We start from the raw sequence: 16,029 nt of genomic DNA, 5'->3' as shown, positions 1-16,029 counted from the left end.
TCCTGTAAGTTGTGACCAGAAAAACAGTACCGACATATAAATGAAAACACAAGACTAAATTAAACAAAAATACTTAATTGACCAAAATTTGGAAAACCAGGCGTAACTTTCTAGGACTTGATTCAAGGTTAATTACCTAAATCTATTTCTTTTTTCAAGTACTCACAAAGACATAAAGCCACTTAGATCATGCTACTTTCCTCAATATCGCCAAAAGCAATAAAGAACATTCATCAACAGCACAAAGCATGTGAACCGAATCACTACTAAATGCCATATTCACGCTCTAAAAGAAGCATCTAAGCTCATCATCGTGGTTTGGGAAACAAACACTTACGAAACACATTTCCAAGTAAAATAACTATAGAAATGATCCCTGAAAGTATAGTCCTAAATTTCTCACCAAAACACCAGAGGAAGTCTGATCTGAAGAGTATTTCCTCAGTAACGGTTTGGAGCGTTTTTGGCAGCTCAAACCTTCCCGTTCGAGCCACTTTTAAACGTATACGTCAAAACAACAGGCAGACATATCCTTTTGTGTATTCTTTTGCTTTTAAAAAAAGGAGCAGAAACAAGACCAATTCCTGCAATTTCTGACTATAAAACAGTACCGACATATAAATGAAAACACAAGACAAAATTTAACTAAAATAATCAATTGACCAAAATGTGGAAAAACCAAGCGTATCTTTCTAGTATCTGAATGATACATGACCAATTCCTGCAATTTGTGACAAAAACAGAAACATCCTACAATTGAAAAACACCAGACAAAACTTAACAAGAATACTCAATTGACCAAAATGTGGAAAACCAGGCGTAACTTTCTAGGACTTGATTCAAGGTTAATTACCTAAACCTATTTCTTTTTTCAAGTACTCACAAAGACATGAAGCCACTTAGATCATGCTACTTTCCTCAATATCGCCAATAGCAATAAAGAACATTCATCAACTGCACAAAGCATGTGAAATCGAATCACTACTACATGCCAGATTCACGCTCTAAAAGAAGCATCTAAGCTCTTCATCGTGGTTTGGGAAACAAACACTTACGAAACACATTTCCAAGTAAAATAACTATAGAAATGATCCCTGAAAGTATAGTCCTAAATTTGCTGACCAAACACCAGAGGTAGTCTGATCTGAAGAGTGTTTCCTCAGTAACGGTTTGGAGCGTTTTTGGAAGCTCAAACCTTCCCGTTTGAGCCACTTTTAAACGTATACGTCAAAACAACAGGCAGACATATCCTTTTGTGTATTCTTTTGCTTTAAAAAAGAGGAGCAGAAACATGACCAATTCCTGTAAGTTGTGACCAGAAAAACAGTACCGACATATAAATGAAAACACAAGACAAAATTTAACTAAAATAATCAATTGACCAAAATGTGGAAAACCAAGCGTATCTTTCTAGTATCTGAATGATACATGACCAATTCCTGCAATTTGTGACAAAAACAGAAACATCCTACAATTGAAAAACACCAGACAAAACTTATCAAGAATACTCAATTGATCAAAATGTGGAAAACCAGGCATAACTTTCTAGGACTTGATTCAAGGTTAATTGCCTAAATCTATTTCTTTTTTCAAGTACTCACATGGACATGAAGCCACTTAGATCATGCTACTTTCCTCAATATCGCCAAAAGCAATAAAGAACATTCATCAACTGCACAAAGCATGTGAAATCGAATCACTACTACATGCCAGATTCACGCTCTAAAAGAAGCATCTAAGCTCTTCATCGTGGTTTGGGAAACAAACACTTACGAAACACATTTCCAAGTAAAATAACTATAGAAATGATCCCTGAAATTATAGTCCTAAATTTGCTGACCAAACACCAGAGGTAGTCTGATCTGAAGAGTGTTTCCTCAGTAACGGTTTGGAGCGTTTTTGGAAGCTCAAACCTTCCCGTTTGAGCAACTTTTAAACGTATACGTCAAAACAACAGGCAGACATATCCTTTTGTGTATTCTTTTGCTTTAAAAAAGAGGAGCAGAAACATGACCAATTCCTGTAAGTTGTGACCAGAAAAACAGTACCGACATATAAATGAAAACACAAGACAAAATTTAACTAAAATAATCAATTGACCAAAATGTGGAAAAACCAAGCGTATCTTTCTAGTATCTGAATGATACATGACCAATTCCTGCAATTTGTGACAAAAACAGAAACATCCTACAATTGAAAAACACCAGACAAAACTTAACAAGAATACTCAATTGACCAAAATGTGGAAAACCAGGCGTAACTTTCTAGGACTTGATTCAAGGTTAATTAACTAAATCTATTTCTTTTTTCAAGTACTCACAAAGACATAAAGCCACTTAGATCATGCTACTTTCCTCAATATCGCCAAAAGCAATAAAGAACATTCATCAACAGCACAAAGCATGTGAAACCGAATCACTACTACATGCCAGATTCACGCTCTAAAAGAAGCATCTAAGCTCTTCATCGTGGTTTGGGAAACAAATACTTACGAAACACATTTCCAAGTAAAAACTATAGAAATGAACCCTGAAAGCATAGTCCTAAATTTCTCGCCAAAACACCAGAGGAAGTCTGATCTGAAGAGTGTTTCCTCAGTAACGGTTTGGAGCGTTTTTGGCAGCTCAAACCTTCCCGTTCGAGCCACTTTTAAACGTATACGTCAAAACAACAGGCAGACATATCCTTTTGTGTATTCTTTTGCTTTTAAAAAAAGGAGCAGAAACATGACCAATTCTTGCAATTTCTGACTATAAAACAGTACCGACATATAAATGAAAACACAAGACAAAATATAACTAAAATAATCAATTGACCAAAATGTGGAAAACCAAGCGTATCTTTCTAGTATCTGAATGATACATGACCAATTCCTGCAATTTGTGAAAAAAACAGAAACATCCTACAATTGAAAAACACCAGACAAAACTTAACAAGAATACTTAATTGATCAAAATGTGGAAAACCAGGCGTGACTTTCTAGAACTTGATTCAAGGTTAATTGCCTAAATCTATTTCTTTTTTCAAGTACTCACAAAGACATGAAGCCACTTAGATCATGCTACTTTCCTCAATATCGCCAAAAGCAATAAAGAACATTCATCAACTGCACAAAGCATGTGAAATCGAATCACTACTACATGCCAGATTCACGCTCTAAAAGAAGCATATAAGCTCATCATCGTGGTTTGGGAAACAAACACTTACGAAACACATTTCTAAGTAAAAAAACTATAGAAATGATCCCTGAAAGTATAGTCCTAAATTTGCTGACCAAACACCAGAGGTAGTCTGATCTGAAGAGTGTTTCCTCATGTAACGGTTTGGAGCGTTTTTGGAAGCTCAAACCTTCCCGTTCGAGCCACTTTTAAACGTATACGTCAAAACAACAGGCAGACATATCCTTTTGTGTATTCTTTTGCTTTTAAAAAAAGGAGCAGAAACATGACCAATTCCTGCAATTTCTGACTATAAAACAGTACCGATATATAAATGAAAACACAAGACAAAATTTAACAAAAATACTCAATTGACCAAAATGTGGAAAACCAAGCGTATCTTTCTAGTATCCGAATGATACATGACCAATTCCTGCAATTTGTGACAAAAACAGAAACATCCTACTATTGAAAAACACCATACAAAACTTAAGAATACTCAATTGATCAAAATGTGGAAAACCAGGCGTAAATTTCTAGGACTTGATTGAAGGTTAATTACCTAAATCTATTTCTTTTTGCAAGTACTCACAAAGACATAAAGCCACTTAGATCGTGCTACTTTCCTCAATATCGCCAAAAGCAATAAAGAACATTCATCAACAGCACAAAGCATGTGAACCGAATCACTACTAAATGCCAGATTCATGCTCTAAAAGAAGCATCTAAGCTCATCATCGTGGTTTGGGAAACAAACACTTACGAAACACATTTCCAAGTAAAATAACTATAGAAATGATTCCTGAAAGTATTGTCCTAAATTTCTCGCCAAAACACCAGAGGAATTCTGATCTGAAGAGTATTTCCTCAGTAACGGTGTGGAGCGTTTTTGGCACCTCAAACCTTCCCGTTCGAGCCACTTTTAAACGTATACGTCAAAACAACAGGCAGACATATCCTTTTGTGTATTCTTTTGCTTTTAAAAAAAGGAGCAGAAACATGACCAATTCTTGCAATTTCTGACTATAAAACAGTACCGACATATAAATGAAAACACAAGACAAAATTTAACTAAAATAATCAATTGACCAAAATGTGGAAAACCAAGCGTATCTTTCTAGTATCTGAATGATACATGACCAATTCCTGCAATTTGTGACAAAAACAGAAACATCCTACAATTAAAAAACACCAGACAAAACTTATCAAGAATACTCAATTGATCAAAATGTGGAAAACCAGGCATAACTTTCTAGGACTTGATTCAAGGTTAATTACCTAAATCTATTTCTTTTTTCAAGTACTCGCATAGACATGAATCCACTTAGATCATGCTACTTTCCTCAATATCGCCAAAAGCAATAAAGAACATTCATCAACTGCACAAAGCAAGTGAAATCGAATCACTACTACATGCCAGATTCACGCTCTAAAAGAAGCATCTAAGCTCATCACCGTGGTTTGGGAAAGAAACACTTACAAAACACATTTCCAAGTAAAATAACTATAGAAATGATTCCTGAAAGTATAGTCCTAAATTTGCTGACAAAACACCAGAGGTAGTCTGATCTGAAGAGTGTTTCCTCAGTAACGGTTTGGAGCGTTTTTGGAAGCTCAAACCTTCCCGTTTGAGCAACTTTTAAACGTATACGTCAAAACAACAGGCAGACATATCCTTTTGTGTATTCTTTTGCTTTAAAAAAAGAGGAGCAGAAACATGACCAATTCCTGTAAGTTGTGACCATAAAAACAGTACCGACATATAAATGAAAACACAAGACAAAATTAAACAAAAATACGCAATTGACCAAAATGTGGAAAACCAGGCTTATCTTTCTAGTATCCGAATGATACATGACCAATTCCTGCAATTTGTGACAAAAACAGAAACATCCTACAATTGAAAAACACCATACAAAACTTAACAAGAATACTCAATTGATCAAAATGTGGAAAACCAGGCGTAACTTTCTAGGACTTGATTCAAGGTTAATTGCCTAAATCTAATTCTTTTTTCAAGTACTCACATAGACATGAAGCCACTTAGATCATGCTACTTTCCTCAATATCGCCAAAAGCAATAAAGAACATTCATCAACTGCACAAAGCATGTGAAACCGAATCACTACTACATGCCAGATTCACAATCTAAAAGAAGCATCTAAGCTCATCATCGTGGTTTGGGAAACAAACACTTACGAAACACATTTCCAAGTAAAATAACTATAGAAATGATCCCTGAAAGTATAGTCCTAAATTTGCTGACCAAACACCAGAGGTAGTCTGATCTGAAGAGTGTTTCCTCAGTAACGGTTTGGAGCGTTTTTGGAAGCTCAAACCTTCCCGTTTGAGCCACTTTTAAACGTATACGTCAAAACAACAGGCAGACATATCCTTTTGTGTATTCTTTTGCTTTAAAAAAGAGGAGCAGAAACATGACCAATTCCTGTAAGTTGTGACCAGAAAAACAGTACCGACATATAAATGAAAACACAAGACTAAATTAAACAAAAATACTTAATTGACCAAAATGTGGAAAACCAGGCGTAACTTTCTAGGACTTGATTCAAGGTTAATTACCTAAATCTATTTCTTTTTTCAAGTACTCACAAAGACATAAAGCCACTTAGATCATGCTACTTTCCTCAATATCGCCAAAAGCAATAAAGAACATTCATCAACAGCACAAAGCATGTGAACCGAATCACTACTAAATGCCATATTCACGCTCTAAAAGAAGCATCTAAGCTCATCATCGTGGTTTGGGAAACAAACACTTACGAAACACATTTCCAAGTAAAATAACTATAGAAATGATCCCTGAAAGTATAGTCCTAAATTTCTCACCAAAACACCAGAGGAAGTCTGATCTGAAGAGTATTTCCTCAGTAACGGTTTGGAGCGTTTTTGGCAGCTCAAACCTTCCCGTTCGAGCCACTTTTAAACGTATACGTCAAAACAACAGGCAGACATATCCTTTTGTGTATTCTTTTGCTTTTAAAAAAAGGAGCAGAAACAAGACCAATTCCTGCAATTTCTGACTATAAAACAGTACCGACATATAAATGAAAACACAAGACAAAATTTAACTAAAATAATCAATTGACCAAAATGTGGAAAAACCAAGCGTGTCTTTCTAGTATCTGAATGATACATGACCAATTCCTGCAATTTGTGACAAAAACAGAAACATCCTACAATTGAAAAACACCAGACAAAACTTAACAAGAATACTCAATTGACCAAAATGTGGAAAACCAGGCGTAACTTTCTAGGACTTGATTCAAGGTTAATTACCTAAATCTATTTCTTTTTTCAAGTACTCACAAAGACATGAAGCCACTTAGATCATGCTACTTTCCTCAATATCGCCAAAAGCAATAAAGAACATTCATCTACTGCACAAAGCATGTGAAATCGAATCACTACTACATGCCAGATTCACGCTCTAAAAGAAGCATCTAAGCTCTTCATCGTGGTTTGGGAAACAAACACTTACGAAACACATTTCCAAGTAAAATAACTATAGAAATGATCCCTGAAAGTATAGTCCTAAATTTGCTGACCAAACACCAGAGGTAGTCTGATCTGAAGAGTGTTTCCTCAGTAACGGTTTGGAGCGTTTTTGGAAGCTCAAACCTTCCCGTTTGAGCCACTTTTAAACGTATACGTCAAAACAACAGGCAGACATATCCTTTTGTGTATTCTTTTGCTTTAAAAAAGAGGAGCAGAAACATGACCAATTCCTGTAAGTTGTGACCAGAAAAACAGTACCGACATATAAATGAAAACACAAGACAAAATTTAACCAAAATGCTCAATTGACCAAAATGTGGAAAACCAGGCGTATCTTTCTAGGACTTGATTCAAGGTTAATTACCTAAATCTATTTCTTTTTTCAAGCACTCACAAAGACATAAAGCCACTTAGATCATGCTCCTTTCCTCAATATCAGCAAAAAAAATAAAGAACATTCATCAACAGCACAAAGCATGTGAAACCGAATCACTACTACATGCCAGATTCACAATCTAAAAGAAGCATCTAAGCTCATCATCGTGGTTTGGGAAACAAACATTTACGAAACACATTTCCAAGTAAAATAACTATAGAAATGATCCCTGAAAATATAGTCCTAAATTTGCTGACAAAACACCAGAGGTAGTCTGATCTGAAGAGTGTTTCCTCAGTAACGGTTTGGAGCGTTTTTGGAAGCTCAAACCTTCCCGTTTGAGCCACTTTTAAACGTATACGTCAAAACAACAGGCAGACGTATCCTTTTGTGTATTCTTTTGCTTTTAAAAAAAGGAGCAGAAACAAGACCAATTCCTGCAATTTCTGACTATAAAACAGTACCGACATATAAATGAAAACACAAGACAAAATTTAACTAAAATAATCAATTGACCAAAATGTGGAAAAACCAAGCGTATCTTTCTAGTATCTGAATGATACATGACCAATTCCTGCAATTTGTGACAAAAACAGAAACATCCTACAATTGAAAAACACCAGACAAAACTTAACAAGAATACTCAATTGACCAAAATGTGGAAAACCAGGCGTAATCTTTCTAGGACTTGATTCAAGGTTAATTAACTAAATCTTTTTCTTTTTTCAAGTACTCAAAAAGACATAAAGCCACTTAGATCATGCTACTTTCCTCAATATCGCCAAAAGCAATAAAGAACATTCATCAACAGCACAAAGCATGTGAAACCGAATCACTACTACATGCCAGATTCACGCTCTAAAAGAAGCATCTAAGCTCTTCATCGTGGTTTGGGAAACAAATACTTACGAAACACATTTCCAAGTAAAAACTATAGAAATGAACCCTGAAAGCATAGTCCTTAATTTCTCGCCAAAACACCAGAGGAAGTCTGATCTGAAGAGTGTTTCCTCAGTAACGGTTTGGAGCGTTTTTGGCAGCTCAAACCTTCCCGTTCGAGCCATTTTTAAACGTATACGTCAAAACAACAGGCAGACATATCCTTTTGTGTATTCTTTTTCTTTTAAAAAAAGGAGCAGAAACATGACCAATTCTTGCAATTTCTGACTATAAAACAGTACCGACATATAAATGAAAACACAAGACAAAATATAACTAAAATAATCAATTGACCAAAATGTGGAAAACCAAGCGTATCTTTCTAGTATCCGAATGATACATGACCAATTCCTGCAATTTGTGACAAAAACAGAAACATCCTACTATTGAAAAACACCATACAAAACTTAAGAATACTCAATTGATCAAAATGTGGAAAACCAGGCGTAAATTTCTAGGACTTGATTGAAGGTTAATTACCTAAATCTATTTCTTTTTGCAAGTACTCACAAAGACATAAAGCCACTTAGATCGTGCTACTTTCCTCAATATCGCCAAAAGCAATAAAGAACATTCATCAACAGCACAAAGCATGTGAACCGAATCACTACTAAATGCCAGATTCATGCTCTAAAAGAAGCATCTAAGCTCATCATCGTGGTTTGGGAAACAAACACTTACGAAACACATTTCCAAGTAAAATAACTATAGAAATGATTCCTGAAAGTATAGTCCTAAATTTCTCGCCAAAACACCAGAGGAATTCTGATCTGAAGAGTATTTCCTCAGTAACGGTGTGGAGCGTTTTTGGCACCTCAAACCTTCCCGTTCGAGCCACTTTTAAACGTATACGTCAAAACAACAGGCAGACATATCCTTTTGTGTATTCTTTTGCTTTCAAAAAAAGGAGCAGAAACATGACCAATTCTTGCAATTTCTGACTATAAAACAGTACCGACATATAAATGAAAACACAAGACAAAATTTAACTAAAATAATCAATTGACCAAAATGTGGAAAACCAAGCGTATCTTTCTAGTATCTGAATGATACATGACCAATTCCTGCAATTTGTGACAAAAACAGAAACATCCTACAATTGAAAAACACCAGACAAAACTTATCAAGAATACTCAATTGATCAAAATGTGGAAAACCAGGCATAACTTTCTAGGACTTGATTCAAGGTTAATTGCCTAAATCTATTTCTTTTTTCAAGTACTCACATGGACATGAAGCCACTTAGATCATGCAACTTTCCTCAATATCGCCAAAAGCAATAAAGAACATTCATCAACTGCACAAAGCAAGTGAAATCGAATCACTACTACATGCCAGATTCACGCTCTAAAAGAAGCATCTAAGCTCATCACCGTGGTTTGGGAAAGAAACACTTACAAAACACATTTCCAAGTAAAATAACTAAAGAAATGATTCCTGAAAGTATAGTCCTAAATTTGCTGACAAAACACCAGAGGTAGTCTGATCTGAAGAGTGTTTCCTCAGTAACGGTTTGGAGCGTTTTTGGAAGCTCAAACCTTCCCGTTTGAGCAACTTTTAAACGTATACGTCAAAACAACAGGCAGACATATCCTTTTGTGTATTCTTTTGCTTTAAAAAAAGAGGAGCAGAAACATGACCAATTCCTGTAAGTTGTGACCATAAAAACAGTACCGACATATAAATGAAAACACAAGACAAAATTAAACAAAAATACGCAATTGACCAAAATGTGGAAAACCAGGCTTATCTTTCTAGTATCCGAATGATACATGACCAATTCCTGCAATTTGTGACAAAAACAGAAACATCCTACAATTGAAAAACACCATACAAAACTTAACAAGAATACTCAATTGATCAAAATGTGGAAAACCAGGCGTAACTTTCTAGGACTTGATTCAAGGTTAATTGCCTAAATCTAATTCTTTTTTCAAGTAGTCACATAGACATGAAGCCACTTAGATCATGCTACTTTCCTCAATATCGCCAAAAGCAATAAAGAACATTCATCAACTGCACAAAGCATGTGAAACCGAATCACTACTACATGCCAGATTCACAATCTAAAAGAAGCATCTAAGCTCATCATCGTGGTTTGGGAAACAAACACTTACGAAACACATTTCCAAGTAAAATAACTATAGAAATGATCCCTGAAAGTATAGTCCTAAATTTGCTGACCAAACACCAGAGGTAGTCTGATCTGAAGAGTGTTTCCTCAGTAACGGTTTGGAGCGTTTTTGGAAGCTCAAACCTTCCCGTTTGAGCCACTTTTAAACGTATACGTCAAAACAACAGGCAGACATATCCTTTTGTGTATTCTTTTGCTTTAAAAAAGAGGAGCAGAAACATGACCAATTCCTGTAAGTTGTGACCAGAAAAACAGTACCGACATATAAATGAAAACACAAGACTAAATTAAACAAAAATACTTAATTGACCAAAATGTGGAAAACCAGGCGTAACTTTCTAGGACTTGATTCAAGGTTAATTACCTAAATCTATTTCTTTTTTCAAGTACTCACAAAGACATAAAGCCACTTAGATCATGCTACTTTCCTCAATATCGCCAAAAGCAATAAAGAACATTCATCAACAGCACAAAGCATGTGAACCGAATCACCACTAAATGCCAGATTCACGCTCTAAAAGAAGCATCTAAGCTCTTCATCGTGGTTTGGGAAACAAATACTTACGAAACACATTTCCAAGTAAAAACTATAGAAATGAACCCTGAAAGCATAGTCCTTAATTTCTCGCCAAAACACCAGAGGAAGTCTGATCTGAAGAGTGTTTCCTCAGTAACGGTTTGGAGCGTTTTTGGCAGCTCAAACCTTCCCGTTCGAGCCACTTTTAAACGTATACGTCAAAACAACAGGCAGACATATCCTTTTGTGTATTCTTTTTCTTTTAAAAAAAGGAGCAGAAACATGACCAATTCTTGCAATTTCTGACTATAAAACAGTACCGACATATAAATGAAAACACAAGACAAAATATAACTAAAATAATCAATTGACCAAAATGTGGAAAACCAAGCGTATCTTTCTAGTATCCGAATGATACATGACCAATTCCTGCAATTTGTGACAAAAACAGAAACATCCTACTATTGAAAAACACCATACAAAACTTAAGAATACTCAATTGATCAAAATGTGGAAAACCAGGCGTAAATTTCTAGGACTTGATTGAAGGTTAATTACCTAAATCTATTTCTTTTTGCAAGTACTCACAAAGACATAAAGCCACTTAGATCGTGCTACTTTCCTCAATATCGCCAAAAGCAATAAAGAACATTCATCAACAGCACAAAGCATGTGAACCGAATCACTACTAAATGCCAGATTCATGCTCTAAAAGAAGCATCTAAGCTCATCATCGTGGTTTGGGAAACAAACACTTACGAAACACATTTCCAAGTAAAATAACTATAGAAATGATTCCTGAAAGTATAGTCCTAAATTTCTCGCCAAAACACCAGAGGAATTCTGATCTGAAGAGTATTTCCTCAGTAACGGTGTGGAGCGTTTTTGGCACCTCAAACCTTCCCGTTCGAGCCACTTTTAAACGTATACGTCAAAACAACAGGCAGACATATCCTTTTGTGTATTCTTTTGCTTTCAAAAAAAGGAGCAGAAACATGACCAATTCTTGCAATTTCTGACTATAAAACAGTACCGACATATAAATGAAAACACAAGACAAAATTTAACTAAAATAATCAATTGACCAAAATGTGGAAAACCAAGCGTATCTTTCTAGTATCTGAATGATACATGACCAATTCCTGCAATTTGTGACAAAAACAGAAACATCCTACAATTGAAAAACACCAGACAAAACTTATCAAGAATACTCAATTGATCAAAATGTGGAAAACCAGGCATAACTTTCTAGGACTTGATTCAAGGTTAATTGCCTAAATCTATTTCTTTTTTCAAGTACTCACATGGACATGAAGCCACTTAGATCATGCTACTTTCCTCAATATCGCCAAAAGCAATAAAGAACATTCATCAACTGCACAAAGCATGTGAAATCGAATCACTACTACATGCCAGATTCACGCTCTAAAAGAAGCATCTAAGCTCTTCATCGTGGTTTGGGAAACAAACACTTACGAAACACATTTCCAAGTAAAATAACTATAGAAATGATCCCTGAAAGTATAGTCCTAAATTTGCTGACCAAACACCAGAGGTAGTCTGATCTGAAGAGTGTTTCCTCAGTAACGGTTTGGAGCGTTTTTGGAAGCTCAAACCTTCCCGTTTGAGCAACTTTTAAACGTATACGTCAAAACAACAGGCAGACATATCCTTTTGTGTATTCTTTTGCTTTAAAAAAGAGGAGCAGAAACATGACCAATTCCTGTAAGTTGTGACCAGAAAAACAGTACCGACATATAAATGAAAACACAAGACTAAATTTAACTAAAATAATCAATTGACCAAAATGTGGAAAAACCAAGCGTATCTTTCTAGTATCTGAATGATACATGACCAATTCCTGCAATTTGTGACAAAAACAGAAACATCCTACAATTGAAAAACACCAGACAAAACTTAACAAGAATACTCAATTGACCAAAATGTGGAAAACCAGGCGTAACTTTCTAGGACTTGATTCAAGGTTAATTAACTAAATCTATTTCTTTTTTCAAGTACTCACAAAGACATAAAGCCACTTAGATCATGCTACTTTCCTCAATATCGCCAAAAGCAATAAAGAACATTCATCAACAGCACAAAGCATGTGAAACCGAATCACTACTACATGCCAGATTCACGCTCTAAAAGAAGCATCTAAGCTCTTCATCGTGGTTTGGGAAACAAATACTTACGAAACACATTTCCAAGTAAAAACTATAGAAATGAACCCTGAAAGCATAGTCCTAAATTTCTCGCCAAAACACCAGAGGAAGTCTGATCTGAAGAGTGTTTCCTCAGTAACGGTTTGGAGCGTTTTTGGCAGCTCAAACCTTCCCGTTCGAGCCACTTTTAAACGTATACGTCAAAACAACAGGCAGACATATCCTTTTGTGTATTCTTTTGCTTTTAAAAAAAGGAGCAGAAACATGACCAATTCTTGCAATTTCTGACTATAAAACAGTACCGACATATAAATGAAAACACAAGACAAAATATAACTAAAATAATCAATTGACCAAAATGTGGAAAACCAAGCGTATCTTTCTAGTATCTGAATGATACATGACCAATTCCTGCAATTTGTGACAAAAACAGAAACATCCTACAATTGAAAAACACCAGACAAAACTTAACAAGAATACTTAATTGATCAAAATGTGGAAAACCAGGCGTGACTTTCTAGAACTTGATTCAAGGTTAATTGCCTAAATCTATTTCTTTTTTCAAGTACTCACATAGACATGAAGCCACTTAGATCATGCTACTTTCCTCAATATCGCCAAAAGCAATAAAGAACATTCATCAACTGCACAAAGCATGTGAAATCGAATCACTACTACATGCCAGATTCACGCTCTAAAAGAAGCATATAAGCTCATCATCGTGGTTTGGGAAACAAACACTTACGAAACACATTTCTAAGTAAAATAACTATAGAAATGATCCCTGAAAGTATAGTCCTAAATTTGCTGACCAAACACCAGAGGTAGTCTGATCTGAAGAGTGTTTCCTCATGTAACGGTTTGGAGCGTTTTTGGAAGCTCAAACCTTCCCGTTCGAGCCACTTTTAAACGTATACGTCAAAACAACAGGCAGACATATCCTTTTGTGTATTCTTTTGCTTTTAAAAAAAGGAGCAGAAACATGACCAATTCCTGCAATTTCTGACTATAAAACAGTACCGATATATAAATGAAAACACAAGACAAAATTTAACAAAAATACTCAATTGACCAAAATGTGGAAAACCAAGCGTATCTTTCTAGTATCCGAATGATACATGACCAATTCCTGCAATTTGTGACAAAAACAGAAACATCCTACTATTGAAAAACACCATACAAAACTTAAGAATACTCAATTGATCAAAATGTGGAAAACCAGGCGTAAATTTCTAGGACTTGATTGAAGGTTAATTACCTAAATCTATTTCTTTTTGCAAGTACTCACAAAGACATAAGCCACTTAGATCGTGCTACTTTCCTCAATATCGCCAAAAGCAATAAAGAACATTCATCAACAGCACAAAGCATGTGAACCGAATCACTACTAAATGCCAGATTCATGCTCTAAAAGAAGCATCTAAGCTCATCATCGTGGTTTGGGAAACAAACACTTACGAAACACATTTCCAAGTAAAATAACTATAGAAATGATTCCTGAAAGTATAGTCCTAAATTTCTCGCCAAAACACCAGAGGAATTCTGATCTGAAGAGTATTTCCTCAGTAACGGTGTGGAGCGTTTTTGGCACCTCAAACCTTCCCGTTCGAGCCACTTTTAAACGTATACGTCAAAACAACAGGCAGACATATCCTTTTGTGTATTCTTTTGCTTTTAAAAAAAGGAGCAGAAACATGACCAATTCTTGCAATTTCTGACTATAAAACAGTACCGACATATAAATGAAAACACAAGACAAAATTTAACTAAAATAATCAATTGACCAAAATGTGGAAAACCAAGCGTATCTTTCTAGTATCTGAATGATACATGACCAATTCCTGCAATTTGTGACAAAAACAGAAACATCCTACAATTGAAAAACACCAGACAAAACTTATCAAGAATACTCAATTGATCAAAATGTGGAAAACCAGGCATAACTTTCTAGGACTTGATTCAAGGTTAATTACCTAAATCTATTTCTTTTTTCAAGTACTCGCATAGACATGAATCCACTTAGATCATGCTACTTTCCTCAATATCGCCAAAAGCAATAAAGAACATTCATCAACTGCACAAAGCAAGTGAAATCGAATCACTACTACATGCCAGATTCACGCTCTAAAAGAAGCATCTAAGCTCATCACCGTGGTTTGGGAAAGAAACACTTACAAAACACATTTCCAAGTAAAATAACTATAGAAATGATTCCTGAAAGTATAGTCCTAAATTTGCTGACAAAACACCAGAGGTAGTCTGATCTGAAGAGTGTTTCCTCAGTAACGGTTTGGAGCGTTTTTGGAAGCTCAAACCTTCCCGTTTGAGCCACTTTTAAACGTATACGTCAAAACAACAGGCAGACATATCCTTTTGTGTATTCTTTTGCTTTAAAAAAAGAGGAGCAGAAACATGACCAATTCCTGTAAGTTGTGACCATAAAAACAGTACCGACATATACATGAAAACACAAGACAAAATTAAACAAAAATACGCAATTGACCAAAATGTGGAAAACCAGGCTTATCTTTCTAGTATCCGAATGATACATGACCAATTCCTGCAATTTGTGACAAAAACAGAAACATCCTACAATTGAAAAACACCATACAAAACTTAACAAGAATACTCAATTGATCAAAATGTGGAAAACCAGGCGTAACTTTCTAGGACTTGATTCAAGGTTAATTGCTTAAATCTATTTCTTTTTTCAAGTACTCACATAGACATGAAGCCACTTAGATCATGCTACTTTCCTCAATATCGCCAAAATCAATAAAGAACATTCATCAACTGCACAAAGCATGTGAACCGAATCACTACTACATGCCAGATTCACGCTCTAAAAGAAGCATCTAAGCTCATCATCCTGGTTTGGGAAACCATCACTTAGGAAACACATTTCCAAGTAAAATAACTATAGAAATGATCCCTGAAAGTATAGTCCTAAATTTCTCGCCAAAACACCAGAGGAATTCTGATCTGAAGAGTATTTCCTCAGTAACGGTTTGGAGCGTTTTTGGAAGCTCAAACCTTCCAGTTTGAGCCACTTTTAAACGTATACGTCAAAACAACAGGCAGACATATCCTTTTGTGTATTCTTTTGCTTTCAAAAAAAGGAGCAGAAACATGACCAATTCTTGCAATTTCTGACTATAAAACAGTACCGACATATAAATGAAAACACAAGACAAAATTTAACTAAAATAATCAATTGACCAAAA

The 16,029-nt window shown here is 35.4% G+C and overlaps 23 non-coding genes across 23 annotated transcripts; all 23 read right to left on the bottom strand.

Moving 5' to 3' along the window:
* Positions 1–177: 177 nt before the first annotated feature.
* On the bottom strand, positions 178–392 carry LOC130432129 (small nucleolar RNA U3). Its single transcript, XR_008908425.1, has one exon. It is a non-coding gene; the product is annotated as a small nucleolar RNA U3 (small nucleolar RNA).
* A 502-nt stretch (positions 393–894) lies between these two features.
* On the bottom strand, positions 895–1,110 carry LOC130431029 (small nucleolar RNA U3). The gene has a single exon (XR_008908091.1). It is a non-coding gene; the product is annotated as a small nucleolar RNA U3 (small nucleolar RNA).
* A 502-nt stretch (positions 1,111–1,612) lies between these two features.
* On the bottom strand, positions 1,613–1,828 carry LOC130431462 (small nucleolar RNA U3). Its single transcript, XR_008908259.1, has one exon. It is a non-coding gene; the product is annotated as a small nucleolar RNA U3 (small nucleolar RNA).
* A 503-nt stretch (positions 1,829–2,331) lies between these two features.
* Positions 2,332–2,545, bottom strand: LOC130430841 (small nucleolar RNA U3). Its single transcript, XR_008907970.1, has one exon. It is a non-coding gene; the product is annotated as a small nucleolar RNA U3 (small nucleolar RNA).
* A 501-nt stretch (positions 2,546–3,046) lies between these two features.
* LOC130430483 (small nucleolar RNA U3) lies at positions 3,047–3,262 on the bottom strand. Its single transcript, XR_008907818.1, has one exon. It is a non-coding gene; the product is annotated as a small nucleolar RNA U3 (small nucleolar RNA).
* Positions 3,263–3,761: 499 nt separating this feature from the next.
* Positions 3,762–3,976, bottom strand: LOC130431248 (small nucleolar RNA U3). Its single transcript, XR_008908196.1, has one exon. It is a non-coding gene; the product is annotated as a small nucleolar RNA U3 (small nucleolar RNA).
* Positions 3,977–4,477: 501 nt separating this feature from the next.
* On the bottom strand, positions 4,478–4,693 carry LOC130431096 (small nucleolar RNA U3). Its single transcript, XR_008908124.1, has one exon. It is a non-coding gene; the product is annotated as a small nucleolar RNA U3 (small nucleolar RNA).
* Positions 4,694–5,196: 503 nt separating this feature from the next.
* LOC130431403 (small nucleolar RNA U3) lies at positions 5,197–5,412 on the bottom strand. Its single transcript, XR_008908242.1, has one exon. It is a non-coding gene; the product is annotated as a small nucleolar RNA U3 (small nucleolar RNA).
* A 367-nt stretch (positions 5,413–5,779) lies between these two features.
* Positions 5,780–5,994, bottom strand: LOC130432126 (small nucleolar RNA U3). Its single transcript, XR_008908424.1, has one exon. It is a non-coding gene; the product is annotated as a small nucleolar RNA U3 (small nucleolar RNA).
* A 502-nt stretch (positions 5,995–6,496) lies between these two features.
* LOC130431185 (small nucleolar RNA U3) lies at positions 6,497–6,712 on the bottom strand. The gene has a single exon (XR_008908158.1). It is a non-coding gene; the product is annotated as a small nucleolar RNA U3 (small nucleolar RNA).
* Positions 6,713–7,079: 367 nt separating this feature from the next.
* On the bottom strand, positions 7,080–7,295 carry LOC130431592 (small nucleolar RNA U3). Its single transcript, XR_008908289.1, has one exon. It is a non-coding gene; the product is annotated as a small nucleolar RNA U3 (small nucleolar RNA).
* Positions 7,296–7,798: 503 nt separating this feature from the next.
* Positions 7,799–8,012, bottom strand: LOC130430830 (small nucleolar RNA U3). The gene has a single exon (XR_008907959.1). It is a non-coding gene; the product is annotated as a small nucleolar RNA U3 (small nucleolar RNA).
* Positions 8,013–8,510: 498 nt separating this feature from the next.
* On the bottom strand, positions 8,511–8,725 carry LOC130432085 (small nucleolar RNA U3). The gene has a single exon (XR_008908411.1). It is a non-coding gene; the product is annotated as a small nucleolar RNA U3 (small nucleolar RNA).
* A 501-nt stretch (positions 8,726–9,226) lies between these two features.
* Positions 9,227–9,442, bottom strand: LOC130431398 (small nucleolar RNA U3). The gene has a single exon (XR_008908239.1). It is a non-coding gene; the product is annotated as a small nucleolar RNA U3 (small nucleolar RNA).
* A 503-nt stretch (positions 9,443–9,945) lies between these two features.
* Positions 9,946–10,161, bottom strand: LOC130431400 (small nucleolar RNA U3). Its single transcript, XR_008908240.1, has one exon. It is a non-coding gene; the product is annotated as a small nucleolar RNA U3 (small nucleolar RNA).
* Positions 10,162–10,528: 367 nt separating this feature from the next.
* LOC130430695 (small nucleolar RNA U3) lies at positions 10,529–10,741 on the bottom strand. The gene has a single exon (XR_008907885.1). It is a non-coding gene; the product is annotated as a small nucleolar RNA U3 (small nucleolar RNA).
* A 498-nt stretch (positions 10,742–11,239) lies between these two features.
* On the bottom strand, positions 11,240–11,454 carry LOC130432079 (small nucleolar RNA U3). The gene has a single exon (XR_008908410.1). It is a non-coding gene; the product is annotated as a small nucleolar RNA U3 (small nucleolar RNA).
* Positions 11,455–11,955: 501 nt separating this feature from the next.
* On the bottom strand, positions 11,956–12,171 carry LOC130430799 (small nucleolar RNA U3). The gene has a single exon (XR_008907925.1). It is a non-coding gene; the product is annotated as a small nucleolar RNA U3 (small nucleolar RNA).
* Positions 12,172–12,674: 503 nt separating this feature from the next.
* LOC130430819 (small nucleolar RNA U3) lies at positions 12,675–12,888 on the bottom strand. Its single transcript, XR_008907948.1, has one exon. It is a non-coding gene; the product is annotated as a small nucleolar RNA U3 (small nucleolar RNA).
* Positions 12,889–13,389: 501 nt separating this feature from the next.
* On the bottom strand, positions 13,390–13,605 carry LOC130430707 (small nucleolar RNA U3). The gene has a single exon (XR_008907887.1). It is a non-coding gene; the product is annotated as a small nucleolar RNA U3 (small nucleolar RNA).
* Positions 13,606–14,103: 498 nt separating this feature from the next.
* LOC130432073 (small nucleolar RNA U3) lies at positions 14,104–14,318 on the bottom strand. The gene has a single exon (XR_008908408.1). It is a non-coding gene; the product is annotated as a small nucleolar RNA U3 (small nucleolar RNA).
* Positions 14,319–14,819: 501 nt separating this feature from the next.
* Positions 14,820–15,035, bottom strand: LOC130431085 (small nucleolar RNA U3). Its single transcript, XR_008908113.1, has one exon. It is a non-coding gene; the product is annotated as a small nucleolar RNA U3 (small nucleolar RNA).
* A 503-nt stretch (positions 15,036–15,538) lies between these two features.
* LOC130431243 (small nucleolar RNA U3) lies at positions 15,539–15,753 on the bottom strand. The gene has a single exon (XR_008908193.1). It is a non-coding gene; the product is annotated as a small nucleolar RNA U3 (small nucleolar RNA).
* Positions 15,754–16,029: the final 276 nt, after the last annotated feature.

The sequence above is a fragment of the Triplophysa dalaica genome, chromosome 1, assembly GCF_015846415.1.
Source record: "Triplophysa dalaica isolate WHDGS20190420 chromosome 1, ASM1584641v1, whole genome shotgun sequence".
Taxonomy (NCBI): Eukaryota; Metazoa; Chordata; class Actinopteri; order Cypriniformes; family Nemacheilidae; genus Triplophysa; species Triplophysa dalaica.
The sequence above is the reverse complement of the archived record's forward strand: the minus strand, read 5'-3'. Positions and strand labels throughout refer to the sequence as shown.